Source organism: Notothenia rossii (genome assembly GCF_949606895.1).
Source record: "Notothenia rossii genome assembly, chromosome: 1".
NCBI classification, from domain to species: domain Eukaryota; kingdom Metazoa; phylum Chordata; class Actinopteri; order Perciformes; family Nototheniidae; genus Notothenia; species Notothenia rossii.
Genome location: NC_136912.1, coordinates 90,044,636 through 90,070,838, shown reverse-complemented (window position 1 = coordinate 90,070,838; position 26,203 = coordinate 90,044,636). Strand labels below are relative to the sequence as shown.

The 26,203-nt window shown below is 43.3% G+C and overlaps 1 protein-coding gene across 6 annotated transcripts in view; it reads left to right on the top strand.

Annotated features, from left to right (window-relative positions):
• Positions 1-26,203, top strand: part of LOC307040114 (uncharacterized protein) — a 153,908-nt gene that overhangs the window by 12,172 nt on the left and 115,533 nt on the right. For all 6 annotated transcript variants that reach the window (XR_013808431.1, XR_013808432.1, XR_013808433.1 and 3 more), the window contains exon 2: positions 17,077-17,215. The gene's annotated coding sequence lies outside the window, so the exon portion shown is untranslated. The remainder of the gene's footprint in view (positions 1-17,076; positions 17,216-26,203) is intronic.

The following is a 26,203-nucleotide window of genomic DNA, read 5'->3' as shown; positions in this document are numbered from 1 at the left end:
ACATCAACATCTCTCTGCTTTCCCCTCCCCCCGATTTGTATAACGCTGCTGGTGTCCTATATTCTCCAGTATTTTTCAAACTCATCACATAAATAAAGGCAGAACAATATTGTAGCGTTGCTGCTGTGATTGCCAGTGATTTGCAGCTGGCTTCACCTATGTGTAACGAATTCAAAACATGGTCAACAGCTTCACAAGTGTTCAAATGATTTCTTAATGCAAAAAACTGGTTTAGAAATTAGCGCTTCTGTTAATCACTCAGAAATCAGAACTCTGACCTTGGGAAAATGTGCGCACGAGAGACTTATCTCTGAGGATCATCATCGAGCTGGGGTTTGTGTTGTGGCACGGAGAGAAAGACATAACTGCACAACAGTTTAAGATAATCCCCAAGATGGCTCTTCCCTCTAAACAGCGTTCTTCCTAATGAGATGTCTCTCCTCACATGTCTGAGACTCTGGTTTGATTAGCTAATGAGGCAACGTTACACATGCACTTGAAGCTAATGATTCAGTGTCATGTATAAATGCTCAGGGGCAGCTGAGGAAAAAGCTAGTAAGGCGTTTGGAAATTCAGTTTATTTAGTGATTATCCGCCGTGTTTGGAAACTGCATAACAAAGCAAGCAAGAAAAGAGATTTTTTTGTATTAAAAATAAACATTTATGAAACATTTTGAGACTAATTGAATATGATATATTAAACTCTAATAGAGAGGCGAAGTCCCGCCCTTCTATTTCCGACCCATGGGACCTTATTTCGGAAAAATTATGTATTGAAGTCAATGGGGAGAGAAAGATTATCTTTCGATCCCGTTTGAATTGTGCCATGAATTACACATATAATGTTTGTCAATATTAAAAAATCATTTCCATGTCAAAAAAGTCACAGTTTGTCGTAAAACTGTTGAAATATAATACTATGAAAAATACGCAACTAGAAAGACTACAAATCCCAGAGTCGTGTAAGTGATGTCCTTAACGTTACACATTACACTCGTGTTACTCACCGACACCTTGTAAAGCCGGTCCCGCATGCTGGCTCTCACAGCACCGACTAACTCCCCTTGTGTGTGTGTACAGTTCTCAACATGGCCAGACTTGTAGTGATTTTCACCTCTTTTAATACTTTTCGCCTTATTCTGAAAGAAAGAAGTGAAATGTGCCAACGTGACGGCCATCTTGGTGTTGGTGACGTGTGCGAGACCAGAGATGTAGTTCATTGAGCGTTTCACACAAAACATTTTGTTACTTCCCAGTTTTACGAAACATTTAGAAAAAATTGACTTTCAAATTATCTTTTAAATTGACAAACATCATATGTGTAATTCGTGGCACAATTCAAACGGGATCGAAAGATAATCTTTCTCTCGCCATTGACTTCAATACATAATTTTTTCGAAATAAGGTCCCATGGAGGTCCACCGGAAAGGGAGGGACTTCGCCTCTCTATGAGCCTTGTCTAGAAAAAATTTCAAACTTAAAGATGAGAAAATGTTATTGTGCTGCTTGTAACCAGTCGTCATATTAAGCTGCCTTACAGTGAAAGGAAAACACAGTATCTACAGTCAGGTGTGAGTGACAAAGAAATAACAAGGCTTCAGCTGTGAGGTCATTCAACTCAGCGGCATCTTACTGGGAGCAGTGATTATCTGTGATAGGAGGCCACTTTCTCTCTATCACAGAGTGGTAATCTCAGCCATGGGTTCTGCTGAGAGCAGGTCAAGCTCTATGCACTCCAGACACTGCTGGTTCCTCCCTCAACTCCAAAGTCCTTCAACACTGACATGCTGTCTCTCACACCATGACATACAGTATTATATACTTATCTTTTCAGCTGCAATATTCTATTAAAGGTCTCCTATCATGCTATTTTTAGGCAATAGCATAGATCTCAGATATATATAAAATATATAAAAAACATGTCTATGAAGTGTTTTGCTCAAAATACCAAACAGATCACCCATTGTAGCCATGCCTCATATCCCTCTATTTCACTTCCTGTTTCAAAAGTTCTGATTTGGGGTATAAAGCTATAAAAAAAAAAGTATTTTATAAAAATAAAAAAAAAGAAGCTTTTTATAAAAAATAAAAAAGGAGGGGGCTGAGCTCATGCAGGACCCGGCAGTTACTGTCTAAACTAAATACTGCCGTGATGAAACGCCATATCATGGATTATCAAGGATTATTTCTGAAAATATTGGTTGACAATGATTGGTGGCTGATGGCTTGGAGCATCCTTACTCTCTTTTGCTGCTATAAGGGCATACGATCGGAGCTTGGTGTTACTTGTGATGCTGAATGGAAGATCTAAAAAAACCTGAACTGATTTTTAAAATGGATTGAAGGACATAAATTGAATAATCTACAAAATACTTTTCCATCTGATTAAAAAAAAAAAAGACATACTTACTCGTTCTAAGGTTTTTTGCATTGGGATCTTGTGAAGAAACCATACCATTTAACTGGAATTTAGTCAAATGTACATGGATTTAAAATGTTGTATTAAACACAACTATTCTTACTGCAAAGATGTTACAGGGCACACCAGGCATACTTGCCAACCTTTAGACCTCAGAAATCGGGAGCATTTCAAAATGCAAAATTGGGGTGGGGGGGGGGGGGGGGGGGGTGCTAGTGGATCGCCGGAGCTGTTAGATTAACATTAACATGCTTATTGTAGTTGTGAGTGCACTGCCTTGCGGCCTGTAGCACCGTCCTTGATGGAGCATATGTGTGGGCTGGAGTTGTATTTTACAGGAAAGGAGTGAGCTTAGAGTAGTTGTCGATTCTTGTTCTGTTTTCTGTGAATATCTGCCTCACCCTCTCAGACTTTGAGTTGCGCGCGCTACTAAAGAGATGTGTTACCATGGAAACCAAACAATGGTGTAGCTGTATTAAAGTCCGAGTGGAAGCAGTCGTGTGTAAATCTGATTTTATCAGAAATCGGGAGAAATGCGGGAGAAATATGAGCCCGGGAGGAAACCGGGAGAGGGCAATGAAAATCGGGAGGGTTGACAAGTATGACACCAGGATGAGTAAAGTTCATCATGTTACAGTCAGTGTTAGTTGGAAGTCGTTTTTCTTGTATAACTTCTTAAAATCTGTCGACTTACCTTGCACTATACTGAGCTTTGCCTTTTCTCCTTTGTTCTGAATATTCAAATGGAAGTTTGTGACATGTGAAGTACAAAAAAAGCACCTCATTGTAGTTAACTTTTGAAAGCACTGTTTCAATGCAACTGACCAACATTAAAGGAGAACTCTCCTTGTTCTCTTTTCAAAGCCGTTGTAAAGAGGGTAAAACACATTTTTCTGCCCTTTGATCAAGAGAAAAACTGTGAGCGAACACAAATAAAAGAGCATACTGACAGAAGATCAACATGCACCAACAGCAGAAACCAAGAAATATTGTAATTTTGGAATACATTTGGGATACAGTGAAAGACCATGTCCTAGTATTACGCTAATTAGCACATGTATACTATCAGCTCATTAATGTGGCACGGTTAGAATAAAAGTACAGTATACACGCCAACTTGGCATCCATTTAGAAGAACAATTACAGTTTCCAATTCAACTTATTGGATTATCCAAATATACTATTTGTAAAAGAAATTCTCCATGATTGAAGTCTTTCTCTCCCCTTCTCTGCCTCAGACCTTTTGAGAAGTAAGGACTTAAGAAAACCCACTCTCAAAATCCCAAGCAGCCTTGACCTCCACCTTGGATTCTTGTGCTTCCCCTTGTGGCTTCACACACACACACACACACACACACACACACACACACACACACACACACACACACACACACACACACACACACACACACACACACACACACACACACACACACACACACACACACACACACACACACACACACACACACACACACACACACACACACACACACACACACACACACACACACACACACATGTACAGTTAGAAAAACAAGAACAACAGCTTATGGTGGAAGTAGGTTGGCAGAAGGAAGAACAGGGTTTTACTGCTCTGACTAAAATAAAACATGAGGACTTTGTGGTCCACAGTGCAGTTGGAAAGACAAATATTATTTTTTTTACAAGCGAGAGAAGTCCGGGGACAGGCCGTATAAAACGCCTTAATGATTGAATGGCTGAAGTATTAAACCTTGTAACGACGGCTGTGGGGTCCTGACCTGCAAGGGGGGGAGCCAAGAGAAAGAGACAAGCCCTGGTAGAGCCATTTGATAAGGTAATATGTACTTGTTGACACACACACACACACACACACACACACACACACACACACACACACACACACACACACACACACACACACACACACACACACACACACACACACACACACACACACACACACACACACGTAGTAACACACTCCCCTCACACTTAGCTTGGCAGAGGAATTTCTTGAGCAAATCTTTAAGTTGGAATGAATATTAGAGTTTTATAATTAGTTCTGAACTCTTTAATCCTTTAAATTCAGTAAAGTGTATTCTCAGGTGCAAAAAGCTCTGTTATTTATTTTTTATTTTGGCCTTTCAAACACCTCGTCTATTGTTTTCTTTATTTGTCCCGCCTTAAATAAAAATCAAACCATTTTTGATAACTTAACAATTACGCCAAATATGGCAATTTCCAGACAGAAGCAAAACAAGAAAAATGTTTTAAAAAATATTGTAATATTAGCCACAGTAGTTGCAGGTTTTCTCTGCCTTGCAAGAAGTCCGTAATCTTTTTTGAAGGTGTATTTTCATTTATTATCTACCAATAATTTATTATGTGCCGTGTCATAGCAATAAGAGGAGCTTTGAAGCACAGCCACTATGGAGCTCCATCAGATTCTCTGATCCCTCTCACATACAGTCAGACCTGACGTTTCCTCTGCACTCAGACACTTTGAACTCTGTATGCTAATGTTGACATACCAGGCCGACAGCTCTTGGTCATGAGGCTCATTATCCGTCTGTTACCCTGCAGGATGATCACCATCATTACTCCAACAAAGCAGACACATCCATTCATGGTGATGGTCAGCATTACAGGAAGGGCTCAGATTCCAGGCGGGCTTTTCTCTCGCGTCCCCCGGGGGGCAATATAGGGATAGATGGAGGGATGGGTGGTAGGAAGGTAGGAGGCAGATGAGCCTGCAGGCATGTCAGATATGCCAGGACTGTGAAATGTAAGCACATATACAAATAAAGGCATGTAAAGAGTATGCATGAGAACAATCTCTGACTGTCTTTCTCCTGCTTTCACACACACACGCACACGCACACGCACACGCACACGCACACACACGCACTCACTCAAAGGTCTGCACCCCTCTCAACCACAAGGGGAGGAAGACCCACAGGTGGTTATGGCAGGAACACATTTTGGCACAACCGTTAATACAGATGCAAATTTCCCAGTTATGCCCTTCAGATTTTAATTTCAAACTGTCCGAATAAATCGGATACAAATAAGGGAAATAAACGTGCCACACGTGGGTTTGACATTTGAATGAAAGACAGAATGCTCCCTGTAGCACATGCACCCCACTTCAGTGTGTGTAGTTCGTGTCACTCTATTTGCGTGCATGTGTGTGTGTTGATGTCCCTCTCTCTTTCCAGCTGCAGCTCTCATGCTGGGGCCTCCTCCTGGTAGCCATTATGGGTGTGTTTGTGTGTGTGTGTGTGTGTGTGTGTGTGTGTGTCTGGGTGGTCTAGTCCCGTCTCCCTCCCTCTAATAGTTTTATACTGTTCTGCCCTGGCGGTGCCCGAGGGCAGTGGAGGGTTGTGAGGGGGGGTGGGGTTAGGGCGGCGGGTGTTGCAGGAGTGTGTGAGCAGCCCCGTGGAGAGGAGCAGACGACAGGCCTAATAAAGCTTCACAGGGTCTAGGCCCATCGCTCTCAGCACTTCCTCCCCGCTGCCCTCTCTGCTCCCTCGGTCCGCCACTACCCCCCCGCAGGCACATGTGGTCCAGCCCTAATGGGACCCAGCTGGACTCCCACCTTCCCTCACTTACGGACCCCGGCCCCAGCTCTCCTCCTCTCTGTACTCCTCGCTCCCTTTCAACGTTCAGCCCCAGATGGCACTCCTTCAGGCAGGATACTCACTGCAGTGCTGGGGGATGTGTTTCGTATCCTTTTTTATTTTTCCCCTGTCTTTCTCACTTCTTGTCTGGTCACAATGAATGGCGGCCATGCGATGTGGTTTAAGTCAAGCTTCCCAAGGACTCAATGTGTAGGAGAAAATATAAGTGATGAGGCTGTCTTGGCATGCAGCCGGCCCTCACTGATGCCTGGGATCAGGGGTGTAAAGGAACTAAGTAGATTACTCAAGTACTGTACCTAAGTTCAATTTTAATTTTACCTGAGTATTTACAATTCAAAGGTAAATCGTGGAGTGCTAGTGGAGTACTTCGTGACCACAGAGCGTGAACGTTGTGATCAGCTGTTTTAGCGCAGTTCTCCGGTGAAGGGGGGGGGGGGGAGTCTCCCTCCGCAGCCGGTTGGCGTAGTTTTGGCACAATTCCGTTGTACAGACCGACGGTAACAGCAGCCCCGTCTGTGCACACGGAGACCGACTCTGTTGTCCGGTGATCTAACCGCCTTCTGGAAAAGCTTCACAAGTACGTCGGTACGCAAATGCGCTTTGTGACACAAGTGACGGTACGCATTTCAGATTGTTGCAGCGCATGCGTACCTGCCAGTTATGTTCACCCCTAATTATAATCAAAACATATTATATGTATTAATAGAAAATGGGCCATTCTGCATAATGAGTATACTTTTGGTACTTTAAGTATATTTAGATGCCAGTACTTTTACTTGAGTAACATTTTGATTGCAGCACTTTTACTTGTAACAGATTATTTTTCTACTTTTACTTAAGTACAAGATCTGAGTACTTCTCCCACCTCTGCCTGGGATCCCTCGACTCTCTGGTACTCGTTTTCCCCGGTGCCACCACAGCCAGTCGTTCACACGTCAGACTCCCCACGGCCGCCATAATCAGTGCCCCCCCCCCTCTGTGGTGAGGTAACATTTGTTCCCCAGACCTTCCCTGCTTCATCTCTCTGGAGTCCCAGCCTCGGCATGTAAACAGGGCGGTCCCAATTGCCCGTCCCTGACTTTTTATGGCACCAAGGCAGAGCAAACAAACAAACTGGAGAACTTTACGCAACAGCCTGCGAAACATTCTCACAGTGCTACAGGCGACAAGTGTTGCCAAGTCCCCTCAGCTGTAATTCAAGCACGTACACATGGAAGTGTGCTGACATGAAAGCAAATGTGCATGAATTTGCACATGCATACCACGGCCTGTGTTCCCTGCAGAACATGACATGACTTCCATACAGAGCAGTTTATGATGGAAGGGTTGTGTAATGCATCACTTCATCACTGTGGTAGAAGCAGAGTGCCCATTTTATAGATTTTTTCTGACAGCAAATGTTTATAACTCTACAAAAAGCGAAACAGTGACGACTTGGACATCATATTTTTGCGGCTGGTTTCAAATGCTGACAGAATGGCAAACAATACATTTTTTTAAACACTTCCTCTTTGCAGCAGTGAGGGAGGGACTTTTATCCTAATCACCCCAGACGGTGCATAGTGCGCAGTGTCCCATAACGTCTTATCATTCTCAGACCGTAACTAGATGTTCACACTGATGAACGGTTGAGCTCTGGCTGTGTGGTCCCTCTCTCGGCCCCTGCATATGGTGTCATAGCGGTTCCCCCCATGTCAGAGATGAGAGGGCGCTGGGTTTGTGCTCTTGAATTCATTATCTCTGACCAAATCCTTCCCTGTGATCACAGTCAGGATGGTGGCGGAGCAGCTCGGGGAAGTCGTTCTTCCTGTGCATCTTTTACGACTACAATCTGTGGTGCTCTCCTGCACACACCATGGATGTGCTAAATTGTTAGTTGTTAAGTAAAAAAAAATCTAAAGATGCACAAACAAATGAATTATAAATAGATAAATCTATCTGACAACAGGTTCTGTATTTAGACCAAAACCAACAATGTGTTAGTCCATCTCTAAATATTTGTAGCTAGTGAAAACATAAATCATTAATAAAATAACTGATCTATATTTTTATTTAGGAAATGTTTAACACTAAATGTAGATGGAAGATATCAAAATGAGTAATTCTTAAATAAAAGAAGATATCAGTCAAACAGAAGTCAATATTGTGTTTTTATTTGGGACTATTTTCCGATCCAGATTTGGTAAGATAGTGAAATCAATGGCAGAATTATTGTGTATTCGCCGTCGACTCAAAAATAAACCACAGTGCCCTAATTTGTTTTTGCGAAAGAACCTTGTTCGACAATAATGGAGGTCTCTGGCACTTTGGTTTTAAGCTATACAATTAAATAGCATATACAGAAATATCCTTTGTGTCTCAAGGACACACTGAATGTAAACACACTGTAACGCTGTTTGTTTATAAGGAAGTTCCGTAGGGTATCTTTAAGCACAGAGGAAAAGGAGAGTTTAGTTTTGGGCTCAGTGTAGGTTAAGGATCATCCCTTCACAATCCCCCTTCCATTTAGTCCTTACACTGGTCTTCTCTGAGGTGGCTTTCCAGGGGGATTGAAACCATGACTCCTGCCCCCCCCCCCATCACCATACGTCCACATATCCTGCAACAGAGGAGGCCCCAGAGTGTTTATGTGCGGCAGACGCCCAGGCTAAACAGGAAGGGACAGGAGACCGTCACTGGGGACTCCCGACGCAGACCCACATCAACAAGCCCTCTCAGTGCGGATCAAGTTAGCCATTGCTCGTTTAAATGAATATCACAAACATTACCGTAGGCCGAACGCCTAAACGTGGCCACACATACAGTAGGCCAGGGCACTGTGGGTGGTAGTGTGCACGCTGCTGTGAAAGAGTATGTGTTCACACCTGCGGTATGTGTACGTTTGAATATGCGTTCATGTTTGAGTGTTGATGTGTGCGCGGACCAGCAGTGTAGTAATACTCGTGACAAGCCAGGCAGAAGGAGACGCTACACTGTCCATGCAGGGCTTTATGTGAGCTGTTCAGACAGAAAAATAAATACTGCCAGAGGAGAGGAGAGGAAAAGGGAGTCTGTAAGAAGTCAGGGAGCCGCAGTGTGGACGGGAGGGACGGATGAACCATCCTGTTTAAGAAACCTGAACGCACCCTTGTTAAGGAGCAGTAATATGTGTTTGTGTGTGGCAGCAATAACACAGTTCCAAGACTTGGCTCTGTGTCTACACATAAGCCTGTGTAACCCTACACACCTCCCTGATGATGTCAGATTAGCATTAAGCGTGCGGTCGGGCCTGTGTTTATACGTGTGTGCAGGGTTGGGAGGGTTACTTTAAAAATGTAATCCGTCACAGTTACTCGTTACCTGTAAAAAAAACTCATCAGTAACCTAATCTTAGTATAACAATATAAAAGTAATGTCACCTGATGATTTCTTTCCGTTACTATTGGATTACCTCAATATCAAAGGCAATGCACGTAGAGAGAGAGAGAAAACAAATATCAATACCATGTTTTTAACTGAAGTGTTTTATGAAAGACAGCAGAATAATGTGCCCTTAGAAAAGAAGACAACAAGACATTTAGTATCACAAATGTGTCCTCTTAAGTCATATGCTATAGGCCTACAGAATAGTAGAGATAACAAATGCTGATTTAGTTTAAAACATTAATCAAACCCAGTGTTTTTGTTTAATAAATCAGGGTTTCACCAACTGCATTTGAAAATATATATTTCAAATAAAGGTCAGAAGTAGCCTAAATCAGAAAGAATAATCAAGCAGTACATCCAACCTTTAATATATAAATTTCTTCATTTGAAAATGTATTGTAATCCCCATTTCTTTTTAAATGTAACAGTAATCTGATTACATCTGTTGAAATGTATCTGTAAGGGAATACAGTTGCCTTTTTATTTGTATCCTGATTACGTAATCCCGTTACTCCCCAAGCCTGTGTGTGTGAATGTGTGTGAACGTGCGTTCGATGTGGCGAACGAGATGTCTGGTATTGTTTTTTGGGCAGCAAGAGAAATGTAAACAGCGGAAGGTAGTGGCTAAGGGAGAGTGGAATAGCGGTTTCATGTGTGTGTTTGTGTGTGTGGCGGAGGCATGGTGACATCAGCGGCTGGGCAGGGCGTGGGTGAAGGGGCTCTGGTCAGTGTGAACGTTGAATCTGTCACACACACGTCGCCTGCCTGCACGCCACGCTCACAACAGAGCACTCAGACACTGGCACGGCCGGACGACTGGCTGACGGCGGGCTGCCAAAGCATGTCAGCTCTGTGGCAGCTTAAATGTTTCAGCCGGCAGTCTGGAAAGAGAAAAGTAACAGTCACAGCAAACGTTGGCATCCGATTTCTACATTAAAAGGTTTCCATCTCGACATCATAGCCAATGCTGAAAGTAAATGGTGTGTACTTTCCTACGGTAAATTAAACATTTTAAGGTCAATTAGGATGAAGTTGATTAGAATTTTCGCTTTCAAGCGGATTAGGTTAACTTGAGTTACAAAGCGCCGCTACTTAAAGGAAAGGAAAAAGAAAAACTGAAATATAGCTGAGAGGTAAATCCCTTTAATCTCCAATCTGTAGAGCAGCAGCGTACACGTGGCAGGGTGCCAGACGAGTGTGGATGTTGCCAATTCCAGCAGTGAGACGTTCAGAAATGCCCACCTGTTTTCTTTCCTTCACTTTTAATATGTATTAATGTTAGACGCTGCTGTGATGAGGGCTCATTTATCACGCGTATCACTTTCTGATTAATAAAAACTCTCCTTTTGCTCTAACCTGTCATTTAAATCTCAGCTTGGAGAGCCATCTTTTCTTTTCATTGCACTGTTATATAGCAGTATAAGTAGTTCAGGCTCAGTTCAAGAAGAGGAAGAACCTGTATCAACCCAGGAAGTGTTGCTCTGCAGCTGAACCAGTGCACATGGTGCGAGTTCCCAGTCTGGAACGCCACCTGAGGACGGACTTCCTACTTGTTAACTCGGAGATACGTTGCCATATCTAAGATCATCATTCAAAATGGAGTCTCCGCTTATAAACATTAAGAGAACTCTTCGATAATATACAATTTGTAGCTCTTCTGTATTATTTTTGTCCCATTAGATAAAGTGTATATATGGTACTGCTCGTCTTTTATCTGTGTTCATGCTGCTATGATGTTTGTATTCACATAATACAAAATAAGGCATAGTTATAAACCGGTATTGCTAACAATAGCAAACCTGAGATTACTGCCAATGCTGTAAACAAGGCAAAAGACTGTCCATCTCATTCCGACTTACTGGAATGCAGTCAACTCCGATGTGACGTCCGACTTTCAATGTAAATGGAACGCAGCATTAGACCTCAGGTGAGGCGATGTGTAAGGAATATTCCCAACAGGCATGAATAGAGTATCACATTTTACAGTAGTGTTGGATTAAGTGTTTTGGTTTGGACCACCAGTGAGGGAAGGGGACCTAGCGGAGAATGATAAAACTTCTCTCAGGGCTCATCGGTTCTCTTTCTCCCTCCACCAGAGGAGGTGGTCCTCTCTTTTTCTGTAGTCCGTCTTTGATCCCAGTCTCTCTTCTTTCCCCACGATTCATCCTCCTGGCGCAGACAAAGCCTGCCCTTCCAACAAAAACGCAGCCGCTGCCTTTCAGGGCCAAGCGTCAGGCTGTTGAGGAGAGGAGACAACGGGAGAGGAGCAGGGGAGCCGGGAGGAAAGAGAGGAGAGGAGAGCATGCAGTTTTACCCACACCGGAGGTCTGGGTGCAGCCCCCGGCTCTCAGTACCCTACCTCCAGAATACTTTATTCAGAGACTCACCTAATGAACACTCCTGCCCTCATTCAGTCCCACAATGGAGCCCTCCACTGCCATTGAGCCGGCTCACAATGGAGAACATCGCTCCAATTAAACCCCGGAGACAATGAGCCGGGGTAGGTGAAGGGGTGGAGCTGTGTTTGTAATATGTGTGCGTATGAGGGGTTGAGCTGGGGGGTCAGCAGGGTAATGAACAGGCCCAACCTGGCGGATCTCTTCGGAGGTCCACTGAAGTGCCGTTGCCTCTGATGTGCTATTTGGATCAGTAAGAAGCAATTAGGTGCCCATTCCCAGCACATCCCCATACCCTTATCCTCCCCCAGGCACATCCTGTGTGTGTGTGTGTGTGTGTGTGTGTGTGTGTGTGTGTGTGTGTGTGTGTGTGTGTGTGTGTGTGTGTGTGTGTGTGTGTGTGTGTGTGTGTGTGTGTGTGTGTGTGTGTGTGTGTGTGTGTGTGTGTGTGTGTGTGTGTGTGTGTGTGTGTGTGTGTGTGTGTGTGTGTGTGTGTGTGTGTGTGTGTGTGTGTGTGTGTGTGTGTGTGTGTGTGTGTGTGTGTGTGTGTGTGTGTGTGTTCGAATGAAGAATAGGAAAGAAAAGTGCAGTCATGAGCTGGAGTTGGCAACATTAGCAGAAAAGAAAATCATGAATAGACAGGTGATCATACCGGAATTTTATGGCAGAACAATGTTTGTTTTGTAATGACACAAAAATAGATATTTAAATGGTATCACGACCAGTGCAATATCTTGCTTTACCATATTGTACCATTTTTTTTTTAAAAACACACAGCTGGGCAAGTTCTTTAGCAATCGCATTAAGAACGGCAGGACAGGGTGGGAACAAATCGACAGAGTTGGTACGTGAAGAGAAGGAACATGTTAACAAAGAAGGCAAAAGAGAAAGTAGAGAAACATTTTCTTAAAGTATCAGAAATGGTGTCACTAAATAAAATACAAAATCCCTACAAATATAAGCCGCCATTGACGAAGAACAAGCTTTAATATTGATGCGAAGACGTGTTTAGGGATTTGCAGGGGAGAGGGTAAAACAAAACCACACATAAAATATGTATCAATGTGTCTTGAGCAGAGGCTCCAAAGGCTCCCATAATGTTGTACATCTAATTATTGACATTGATGCTCAAAATACAGAGTCTGCAGAGACGTGACATTTGACGGAGGCAGAGGCGGGCAGATAAGCCAACAAAGGCCAGCACAAAGGCCGGGTCTGGGCCATGATAATGCCGCTCGGCGCACATCCCGCTCATGAATATGGCAGCTGTGGTGGTGACAGTGTTAGCAGGAGTGTGTGATGCATGCTTATACTGCATCTTACTGCATCTGTTTGCTCGTGTGCCCATATGACCTGACCAACAAATTATGCACGTCCTCACTAACATGTGCATGTATTACTATATCCCACTGGTGTGAAGGCATGCGTGTGTCTCTATCTGCCCGTGCTCGCTCCCTCTGGGGCTAAAAAGTCAATCAAGTAGTCTGTCAAGGGAGCAGGACACACACTCTGCCCAGGGATCAATGCCCCTCACCCCTGGGACTCTAGCTCAGTCAGTGGGGGGGCATCCAGAGCCCTGCAAAGCTCCTTAAATCCCTCTTACTTAGGCCTGTCACGATAATTAATTTTGTTGGACGATACATTTTCCCGGAAATTATTGCGATAAACGATAATATTGTCGGCACCACTAAGAAGGATAATATATAATAATAATTCAAGTACATCCTTTCAAACAGAACTTTGAATTGAACATTCAACTTTGCAATTGAAATATGAAATAATATTCAAATATATAAATTATATATAATAAATAAAATAAATACATTTAATTATAACAAATTAATTAAAATCACACACAACCAAAACAATCAATTAAATAGACTCTGGAAAACAGAGCTCTCTCTCTCATATATATATAAACAAGTATGAGCACACATTGTCTCACAAGCAAAAAAACCCTCCTTAAAACAACAGTCAAGTGTACATCCCACTGTCCATACTAAGACCCGGATGCCTCAACAGGCCATATCCAAATCTGTACAGTATTTCAAAGATTTCGAGCAAGGAACCCCAACATGTTTGCATTGTCGGGCAAATGCATCTTTGATTGCAAACTGTAGGGAAGGTGGGGGCTCTCGAGCTGCCGTGTTTGCTCCCAGCTGGGAACACGGAATGGGTAGGTTGTGTTTCAGGTGCAGTTTAAGGTTGCTAGCTTTTGTTGCTAGCTTTTAAAAAGAAATACAACATACCACCCGGCTCATTCAAGTCCTCGTTGATTTGGCTTAAATCCAAAATATTCCCACACCGGAGATGTGGAATTAGGTTTTGCAACCACTTCCATTTAACTTCAAGTCACACGTTGTCTACTGCTTGTCTGTATATTATTAATTTGGCTGCTACAGTGCTGCACGCGGAGTGTCCTGACCTGGCTGTGTCATGGGCTGCAGTGTTTCCCCTAGGATGGAGTCATAGCAGCGGTGCTAAGGCATGTGGGCCCAGCATAATGTGAGCGCGGAGCGCGTGGAATTTGTGTGTGTGCGCCTGCGAAGTGTGCCCCGACAATTTGTTTCTATGTGTCTGCCAGCAGAAAGGCTCTTAAGGTCTAGTACCAGGGCCGGTTCTAGACAATTTGCTGCCCTAGGCGAGATTTTATATATAAAGAATAAATGAAAAATCTCTACAAAAGACAAATACACTACAAAAACAGAAACCTTTTGAGATAGGTAATATACGTCAAAATGGCTTCAAATGTATTCAGTATTGTATGAACTTGTTTTAATTGGGGGGTGGACGTCACATCCTCTAGGGGGGTCCGGGGGTATGGTCCCCCGGGAAGATTTTTTTGAACATAAAGTAAAATGGTTCAATCTGGTGCACTTTGAGCACACAATTACTAGAGACCTGATCTAGGGGGTACAACTCTAAAACACCCATATGAAAAAGATATGTTTACATTTTAATAATCAAATAAGTATATGAACATAACCAATAACCTACCATAGCCAATAACAAATAAATGTAACTTATTTTATTTTTGTTGCTCATTTATATCTTATTTATTTATTTATGCATATTTTTGTATCTCTCCAACTTTAAACGATATTTTTGGTTTAATGTCCTATAGTATACATTGGAATGATTTCAAACCTGTTTTTATTTATCCTAGTAATTATAAAGGAGTGCCTTGGAAATATGTGTTTACATAATTTGTGGTCAAAACGTTTGAGACCCACTGAGATAACTTAGACTAAAATTAACTATCTAATAGTGCTGTAGCGATGCGTCGACTTCAAAATATCGTCGACGACATATTTCCTCGTCGACGCATCGCTACAAACACGTGGGTCACCCAAAACAACAACAAGCAGTTCGCAATCGCACTTTAAACACTGGAGACTGAAACGGCTACCACCTCCTCCTCACAGGATTGCGCACGAAGCCCTGCAAAAAGCCCCCAAACAAAGACATCTCGCCCTAGGTCTTTCAAATTGAATTTATTGAAATCTCCAATATCAACGTACAGTAAGAGCTTGTTCGGGGGGTGCTACCTCTCCTTCAAAATAAAAGCATATTCATAAATAGGAACAGCCCTAGTGTGTTGTGCAGCTTGAGTTCTGTGCACTTCGTAGTGCTAACTATCTTATAGCTCTCCGTGCGGTTTGTTCGTGCTTGGTTGGTTAGTAGTTAATATTAGCTACCTAGCTAGCGGCGCCAGCTGTGTGTTAGTTAACGTTTGTCAGTATTTAATGTTGGATGGAATGGTAGCTAGTTTATGTCTGCAGAACACCGCTATCTAGCCGCTACTAACCCGGAACGAACAAACTGCACTGAGAGCTAACTCATGTTGTGGTCGTTTACGAGTCAAACATAACATTAGACTAACGTTAGTCAGCTTATAGTATCAATGTATGTCAACTAACGGAGCCAAGCAATGTCCAGGCCAGGGCTGCACGTAAGCTGGTGCGCAGTTGTCATGAATGAAGTAATGTTTTTTGGTATTTATTTGAGATACATTATGTTTTTTATAAATCGAACAACAGAAAAATAATCGTTAGATTAGTCGACTAATCGATGAAATAATCGCCCGATTAATCGTTTTCAAAATAATCGTTTCCCCCCAGCACTCAGAGAGTCCTTTACCTCACTGAGCCTCTCAGTCTGACAGGAGAGCTCTCCTCAACCATGGTTGTAGAAACATCAACTTCTTATATCCGTTAGCGCAGCTAGCACTAGATGCTAATAACAACAGCGCCGGTACCGGTGCGCCCTCTCTCTCTCTCTCTCGCTCGCTCGCTGTCTCGCTCCCACGCTCGCACTTTGGCTGTGAGCCCATCGTACAGGGCAAATAAAAAGTGTAACCGGGGTGAAAAGGGTGTTACATTTACTTAATATGAATGTTGTTACATCGAGGCCAAATGAGTTTAGGATGAGTTCCAAAGGTCAAAAATGTTTTTCCCCTCCCAGAGCTACCAGCGCAGCGCCCCCCAGATCTGGCGCCAAAAATCGGCCCTGCCTAGTACATACAGTGGCAATGTCTCAAGATTTAGCAAAAATACACCTTTATTGAACATACAGTAACACAATACTACAAATCCACGTAAAATAATGTTTTATAAATAAAATATAAAAAACAAGAAATCTAATATAAAACAAACAACTGGATTTGGCCTTACATGTTAGAACCAAAAGGTGTTTAGTAGAATAAATAAGTACTTTAAATGCTTCAACTTGTTTATTGTTATTTATTTTCCAGTGGAAACATTCTGCTGGATCTTTGTGTGGCAACCTGGCTTTGTCTCTCTGTATGGATAGCCTTCTTTCGAACTGTTCAGCAGCATCAGTCTCTCTATGGTGGCATTTTTTGTCTGAGCTAACCTAGCTTTGTTCAGGATCTCATCTGCCCCCAATTTACTCTCCCGGTGACCTCTCAACCCTGACCTGTCAGTGCAGAGTTCCTTTCTTTATTACTGAAAGCCATATTGTTTTCAATTGAAAAAGACATAAATACTGCATATATTCTAGTCTCACTCGAGTGGAACTTAGAGATGTAGTAAATCAAGGGCCAAGGAGAGGAGTTCTGTTCATGTTTCCATGCTGTGTGTGTGTGAGCACTCTTTTCTCTGTGTATGAGTGTGTGTTATTGTTTGACTCACAGACTCTGCTGAGTGTGGGAGGCTCTCTTTTTTTCTCCTCTTAATCTCCATCGTCTTCCTCGCTGGTGTTTCCACAGACCTCCTTCTCTCTTCCTCTCTGGTTCCTGTGGCCTCCCAAGGCTTCCTCCAGCCGTCAAGACGTAGGACTGCTGAGGGACTGGGACGATGGTGGTGGTGGTGGTGGTGGTGGGGGCGGCGAAGGGTTGGAGGAGAACGGTGGGTATCATGTTCTCTCTCTCTCTCTCCTACTACAGATTTATGGGGGCTCAGTCCTTCTCTAAATATTTGCCTTTCCCCCTGTACTGCGGGAGATTGATGGCCTTTGATGTGGGGGGGGTTGGAGGTGCAGGGTGTTGGGATGGAGGACGGGAGGAGTGTATGGATAGGTAGACCCAATTTAGGGCCACTGAGGGGCCCGGTGGTTCTGGGGTACAGTATATGGTTGCAGCAGTTGTGATGTGAGCTTTAAATGTCCCAAATGTTAGCGTCTGCATGTATTTTCTCTACAATCCTCACTTATATCAGTTTCCTTCCCTGCGTTGGTTCGATATGAACATGGTTACCCTCACAGTCTGGTACTTGGGGAAACCAATGAACCGATGATTTTAAATAAATGTTTTGGAGTAATGGAACAAGGTTTGCCAATTACCTGTTCCGCGGAGGATTATGCTGGAAAAACCTGAGTGGAGCTGCTAATAATAATCCCATCCAGAGTCAATCATGAGTTACAAAAACATCTGTTATAAAGCTAACTCTCAATCTCTCTGAATCTCTTTTTGTACATAATTGGTTTCAGATTCCCATCTTTTTCCAAATCCAACTAACTTTGCATCATTGAGAGTTAAATTTGTCGACGTCTGTTTTCCTTTTGAATACAACCCCTGCTTTCACTCCCCCAAAGCTAATTGCACGCTCCCCACAGTAAAGGCCAGCTTATCCCAGACAATGATGTTTATGTATATGTAATTGTCGTAACTGCGCAGCACAGCGGCCCCATTCTCTTCCTGTCTTGTTGTCTAATCAATCCAAATAAATCTCATACAGACACACAGCCAAAGTAGTAACTGTGCTGTGAAAGCAAATAATTGCTTTGGTTATTAGAGCTGAAAGGAACATAAACAAGTCATTTTAGCGATCATGGTGGTGGTGACACAAACGGTCTTTCTCTCAGTTGCCTCCCCTTTGCTGCTGTCACACACACACACACACACACACACACACACACACACACACACACACACACACACACACACACACACACACACACACACACACACGAACACACACACACCCTCCACCCACTCCACCCTGCACATCTCCTTTTCTACTTTCCCAGTTAACAGCTCAGTGTCAGGGGGTAAGTGCTGGGACCCTACCCCTGCACCCCGCTGAGTGGGGGAGCTTCCACATCATACACACACATGGACACACACACACACATCACTACTCAGATGTTCATACACACATTAATCTGGGCACTGATGAAGTCATGCGATAATAAATACATTTAGATACACAGACACACACACACACACACACACACACACACACACACACACACACACACACACACACACACACACACACACACACACACACACACACACACACACACACACACACACACACACACACACACACACACACACACACACACACACACACACACACACACACACACACACACACACAAAGAGCTCTGGTTCCTATTTGCCTCCCTCTTCCCCAGGCAGCCATTGCGCCCTAGCAGTGCTGTGCTGGTGACACGGAGGGGAAAGGGGAGGAACAGAGAGGTCATTCGGATGACTAATGGTCGAATTCACAGGAAACTCACAGAACATTCTTCCTCAAATTATGCTATTAGCTGCTTGGGGGAGCGAAGAGAGGGAGATGGAGGGAGCGGGGAAAAAAACAGGCGAGGATACTGTGTGTGTGTGTGTGTGTGTGTTTGGGGGTGTGGGAGGAGGGGGCAGTCCTTAAAACAACAGAAAGAGAAAGAGAAAGGAACTTGTAGCCGTTTGGCCTCCTGTTCTTTAGCGGAATGCGGTGCAGTGGCATTTACACGTTCGCAGTGATTTATCGCCGCTGGCGTCCCCCCCTGTCTCTGTCAATACCGGCCCCTCAGAGCCAGGAAAAGGCCCTAAGCCCGAGGAGACAGTGGGCCTGAACTATTCTCCCACTCCCCCTGCACCTGTTCCCTCGGCGGGGGGAAATGGGAGCCTGTAATTAAGTGTGAAAGGGGCTCTGCCGGATAGCCGGTGTGATAGTGTCAATCCGCTAATGTCTTGTATTGGGGGACTTTATGATCCTATGAGCACGAGAGGGGGGGGCTGTTTGAGGACTTGTCTCAATATTGTGTCACTGCAGGCATTAAGATGGATTTATTTTTTAACTTTCTGTCTGTACTAAACCTATCTCTAAGATTAGAGCTAATAACTTGCTAGAGAATCCCCTGCAAAACCTCCTGCAATATTGCGCACTATATTTGCTCAAATAGTTAAGAACTGTGAACGAGATAACGTTTTACTATACCGTATAAGATTAAATAAATGTGCTGCGACAGAAATTGACTGAGATACATCTTGTTTAATATATTTTTTTACTGCACTGTTTAATGTCTTGGTGGTTTGTTTCATCGACCTGCATGTTTAATAGGAATCAGAATAGCTTTATTCGTCCTGCAGAGGGGAAATGTACAATGTTACAGCAACTTAAGAGCCATAGATACACATTTTATGCAATGCTTTTTTTAAATAAACAAATGTTTTCATTCCATCACAAATGGGCCACACATTTTTTTTATCATAACTATAAGTGGAACAATTTAAATACGGGAAGCATAAACCACGAGGACCCTTTTAAAGGTTAAAATAATACTTTTACTCCAACTTTTGAACCAAAATGTATGCCTAACTTCATAAATTGGAAAAACATCTATTATTTTATAAATTCCCCTCTGATATATCGCATTATTACTGTAGCAACAAATGCTTTACTACTTCCATTGCTGGATAATTTAATAACTGGTAAATCTATGTGAGATTTTCAGCCGTAATGTCGGTTTAACTGCTGGCTCAGGTTTCCTAGCCTGAGCACGACTTAAGTTGAAAATGGCTGCAGTGGGAATAAGGTTAGCTATTAAATACCAATTTGTGTCCTCCAGGTAGCGGCCTCTATACTCAGCGGTCTGGGGAAAGGCTGTGCTAACTTTAGAATCTCTGATGTCTTTGCTTGGGAAAATAAAAGGCAGGAGAAAGCAAACAGGAGGAAAGAGAAGGACTTAAGTGTATATAACGCTGCAGCCATAGAGCGGGAGAGGACTGTATTCTCTCACTCATCCATGAGAGAGACAAGGAGAAAAGGTTATTTCAGTCTTTCCAGGAAATGTGTCTGTATTGTGTGTGTGTGTGTGTGTGTGTGTGTGAGAGAGAGCCTTGACAGCAGTCAGCATATACAGGAAACCACAGAAAGCTAACATTTATCTCCATGAAATGAGGGGAAAGGCTTTGCTCCACCTGCCTGATACAGAGAAAATCACAAAGCACGGCGGTCAGACAAAATAACCCAACGATTTTCTACAGCCACCACTAACTTTATAAACCATCTGCCCCTGTGTGTGTGTGTGTGATTGCAGAGGGACGCTGTGTGAGTCACGGCAAGGCTGCAGGTGATTGGTCAGGAAGTGGTCATGTTATTATCTCTAATTGAGGGGTAATTGCAGAGCTGAGTGTAGTGCACTGTATGTATGTGTGAGTGTGTGTGAATGTGTATGTGTATCTTTCTATGTGTCTGTGTTTGTGTTTAGGTGTATGCAGAGTGGAAAATTACATGTAGAGTTTAGCCTTGCTGTGATTAAAAACAAAACAGAGTAAACACTGGGCTTTGGTGGGCAGCGGTGGGAATGGCTGTCCTGCATGTGTGTGTGTGTGTGTGTGTGTGTGTGTGTGTGTGTGTGATGGTGGGCTGCTATTGTTGGTTGCAGAATGAAAAAAGCCTGTACACAAGCATCCTACTCTCCTAGCTTTTTACTAGTTTTTATACAATGTTCTGAAACGGCTCATTCTGCAAAATGAGTGCTTTTGCATAGCGATTTCTTCTCGACTCCAGTAAAAGACCCGAGTACTTTTTAACACTCCTGCAAGTATTGCCATAGCTACAATTACAAACAATGAGGTTAATCGAAGTCTTTGAGAATCACAGGAACAAATTTGAAGCTGAATTAGATGAGGCAGCTTTTGGGAGGTAGCTGAGCTCAAACATAAAAAACAAAAAATAATACATTATACATACCCTAATTCATTTTCAGGAGAGCTCTGCTTAGTTTGATAGAGGCTGTATTTAAAGATTATGCAAGCTATAATGACAGTTGAAACATCTCTACCTGCACCTGAAACGATACAAAACACAAGCAGAAGCTGACCAATCACAGCTCTTGTGTTTCTTGCAACCCGGATGTGTAGTAAACATTTTGTCCAGGTGGTAGATTGTTAGCTGGTGCAGAAGGTTTTCCGACAAAACATATTAACTGAAGCAAACTAGTTGTATATAAACATAATTTTTGGTACACATACCCGTGACTATCTTTTTGACAGCTTGTGGCTGTAATTTCCTAAATACACGAAGCAAATTTTTTTTTGGGTGCAAATACCCGTCTACGGACTCATCAAAAATATTTTGATTTCCCTCTCCCTCTTCCAGTTGCCTCTCCTTTTCCTCAGATAGTGAGGAAAACTCTTTCTCTTCATACTGACCCCCCCTCTCTCCCCTTTTGCCTTCTACTGGTTTGAACCCCCTACCTCTCCAGATATCTGTCTGTTCTCACCTACTCTGAGCAGGGATCTAATTGAGGGCAATCATTTAGATAAAAAGCCCCCTACAATGATGCTGCCATGGCTGCATGTTTGTGTATGTATGTGTGTGTGTGTGTGTGTTTGAGAGTGAGAAGAGGGTGGAGGGAGGGGGGGGGTCCTCTCTGCTTCTACCACCAACCAACCCCACCACCTCCTCTCCTCTCTCACTCTCTCCACCGCCATTAAAATGCCATGCCGCTCTCTCGACCCGTCTACCCTACCACCCCCCCAACAAACCTTTTGTGTGGCACAGAGAAGAGGCCGAGAGAGGTAGAGAGCCAGAGAGAGGGATGAGAGAGAGGCAGGCCAGCTCCTGTTGTTGACTGGTTGTCTCTGACCTCTGGGAGCACCTCCTTAACACCGGGAGAGCCGGGGTGCCTCCAGAAGCGCTCCACTTTTCACTCCTCTCCTGCGCTCTTACCCCCCCATCCACCACCCTGACCCCACCCTAATTCCAACCTATATCAATGACTAGTTTTTCTTTGATATTCTGGAGTTATTTGGTGATTGGGACTTGCGGTCGAATTGATACAAAAAGTCTTCTCCTTTGTCTTGTCTTACCACCGTTGCTTACTGAAAAACGCCATGGTGCTAACTTCTAAGTATGTAAGTGAAGGATAATTCATCAGGACAACAGAATCCGACTGCTCTTACATACAGGAGGCTTATATGATGCTTCAGCGGGCGCGATTAACGGGCTTCTGCCTTGGAAAACTAAAATGTTCCATAGATGGACAACTTAAAGCGCATCTAGACTTCATAAGCGTGGACAACAGCGTTTATTGTTCACTTTTAGTTGCAGCCGCAAGGACTTGTGGGACAGCACCATTCTCTTTTTCTTTTTGTAAAGGAAGGTCTAGGTTATCCTATGCTAAAGGATATTATAAAGCTCCAATGGTGTCAGATGCTGCTTCCATCACTTGTCTCAAGAACTCGTTAGCTGCAGTGCATTCAGAAAATGTATACATACTGTAGGGACCAATGGTTTGGTTACACAGAATGCATATTGGGCTTGGGATCATGAGCTGAATGCTTTCCCTGGTTTACAGATAATATCTTTCTAAAGAGAACCTTCCTAAGCAAAAAAGGCTCTTCGATCGTAACTGGGTGCCCTTCTGTCAGTTTCTCTCATTTACTTCACTTTGTGATTTCCTACATTTGGGCTCTGAATAAAAGTGAGAAGTATGCATTGCATGCTGGTATATTGAGGCTACTACTGGCACTGAAATTGGTGTTTCTGCCTCTTCCACAACGGTTGTCTCCTAGTTCAGAATGATTGTCAAATGCTTACAGTACATGTACTTTATATGAAAGAGGCCCCTCACTTTTTGATCCTCAGGGCCAGAAAGTGAAACCTAATGTTTGATTTTTAGAGAGCTGGAAATGTTCCTGCCACAAAATCCACTTTTCCTGTACTGGAGCATGATGTTACCTTGCCGCTTATCAGTTGGCCAATCATCCTCTGGGCGGAAAATAGTAGAAACAGTGCAAGAAATGCCATGCAACGTCTAAAAAACATGTTTTTATCATTGTTACATTTCTTGTAATCCTATTAGTGATAGCCACCCACAGACGTCTGCTACAATGACACCCATTAAATATGCGCAGTGATTGCAAAGCCCTCCATGTGAAGAGCACCCAACCGTCCCCTCTCTGTGTCGGTCTCTCTCCATTCAACCAGTAAGAGCCAGTAAAGGTGTCATTGTGGAGCGACTGGTGGTGTTACCACACAGAGGGCGGGGGGGCTGTGGAGAGGGTAAGGGTGGGGGAGCTCGGAGGGTAATAGGGTGGGACAGGCAGTTGTCGAGTGATCCAACCCCACTTGGCACCACTCTGCTCCCCATAGTGTCCGTGTCCCACTCAGGGTTCTCCTCGTTCCTCTGATGCTTCTTCTCTATTCACTTTCAATTTCATTCAGGGAAGTTTCATCTGCATGAGTTCATCACAGCTTCTCTAGCATTTGTTCCGCTGTGTCTCTGGGAGTCTTCATCACTTCAGAGCCATGACATATTTTTTAACTGATAAGAAGGTCAAGATTACTAGCCGCAACTTGAGCACACTCATCGATATAATCTGCACAATATTGGAAAGAACTTAAATTGCATAATGTACGCTGTGATAAATATTGCAGTGTGAGCTACATTTTTTAAAAAGTACTACCTGTAAAAATGCATTTAAAGTGACATGCTTTATAGGCTATTTGAGAGCAACATTGAAAGCTTGGATACACTTTTCTGTTCACTTGTATCCATTTTATATTGCAAAGACATTGGTTGTATGGATACGAATGGTGATGACAGCAAAGAAGTGAGACTCAAAGCATGGTTTGTGTCATGTTAGAGTAAGAGGTGGTGTCGTACAGCTAATGTTCGGAGCTGCGAGCCACCTTCATTGATGTTCAGTTATTACCTTCAAGTTTTGGTCTTGTATCATTCGTAACATTACGCGTTTGAGTTAATTTGTCACCGCAATGTGATTATTCTACATGCGCACTCTGCAATGGTGACTCGATGATGTTTACCTGGTTAAAGGCCGCTACACACCAACCTGAGACCAAAGAACGGGTATCGAAGGCGTCCCGACTTTTACGTCCGCTACGCCCGCCCGCCTACGAACACACCGCAAAGACTTCAGTCGACGAGTGGCAATAACTGTCCTTACCAGCAGGCAGCGGTCAAAAGAGGCAACAGCCAATCAGAGTGATTTCTTTGGCCGACTTTCTTTGTCGGCAGGTCGCGGGAGGTGTGAAAATGTGCAACGATGGTGCGGGACACACCAACCTGAGTAGGAGGCCGCGAATGCCCGACTGCCTCTGACGGCTTCTGACTCCCAAAATCGGGTAGGTGTGTCAGGGCCTTAACATGCAAACACCAGTTGTAGAAAACAAAAGCGTTCACACTTTTTTGATAATTAACTTACTGATATCTTCTCAAAGTGAAATATCACTCAAATTCACCCGTGCATTCTAACACAATGTAGATTTCTATCAGGTTCCCCTTCTCGTCTTTAAGCTTTAATGCTTCAGATTTTCCTTAATCAAACCCCGTTTTTGAAATGTGTTACGGTTGGTATCTTCTAGCCATTCAACTGAAATACACTCAGGTAGTACATCTCTTTTTCTTCAACCATTCCTGGAATGAAATTGCCTTTACATCTACAGACATTACATGTTATTAAATACATGGGGAGTAAAGGAACAACAATGACCAGCATCCGTAAGTCATGAGCTTCACATCAAGTCTTCTGCCCTCCCTTCCATTAAAATTAAGCCTCGGCCTCACTTCTCATTTTCTTTAAAATTCCTGCCGATGTTTAGTGTCTCTCTGAGGTATTGCGGCATTCCCTCTTAACTCCTTGTACTCAAGACATGGCTGTGAGTTCAAAGGTCATCGTATGACCCTGGATCCTCTAACTTTGTGTCTTCCTGTACTCCATCAGAACTCTCTTTCACACACCGTGAAGTTACTCCCTGGCGACTCTTATGCTCCCTTTTTTATTTTGTGTGTTTGTGTGCCCCTCGTGTGTTTGAACAGCATCACGTGTAAGTGAGAAGGACTGGCGGTGAGAAAAAGTGAGAGGAATGTTGAGCAATCTGAGGTAAAGGGCCACTTTGGGAGCCTTATTCTGCATTTACTCGCATTATAGCTGGCAAATGTAAGAGCCACTAAGTAGAGCTGAATGAAATCTCTGCTTTGGCTCTAATGTGATTTGGAGCTTTTGGCTTGTGTGCAGATTATGTGGGTGGCTACTGTACAATGTGGTTTATGCGTGAGTGTGTTTGGCACTGAAGACCCCTCTCCAGTATCAATTAAAGTCACCAGCTCACTCCACTTGCTGCTGTCACCCAGGTTTACCCAGCCCTCTGCTGCAGCCTACACACCAGCAGGGAAAACATTAACATAAGCCCTCTATTGACTACTCCCTCCCTCCCTCCCTCCCTCTCTGTTTCTCTCTCTTCTCACATCGGCCTCATTTCTCTTTCGCCTCTTTCTCCTTTTTGCAATATCTCCCTTATTCGACTCAAATAGCTTTATTAGCACGACCATAATGACATATAGTAATGCGTAGAATGTACTGTTAAGTTCATAAACATTTTGAACAAGAATAACACGTTTCATTTACAAGAAAAATGTAATCAAAACCAGAACAATAGAAAAAGTTAAGGTGAGTTATTGATTATTATGCAGGAAAAGGCTGCTAGTCAATTCATATATTACATTAATAATAAGGTAATAATCAAAAGACTGATTCTCATATTGTGGCAGGCAGAGACAAACTGTCCTTCTAGAACACAGCTTTCTTTGATATCCCCTGCTAACATTTTTAGTTTTTCATTTTCTTTTTCAGATAATTG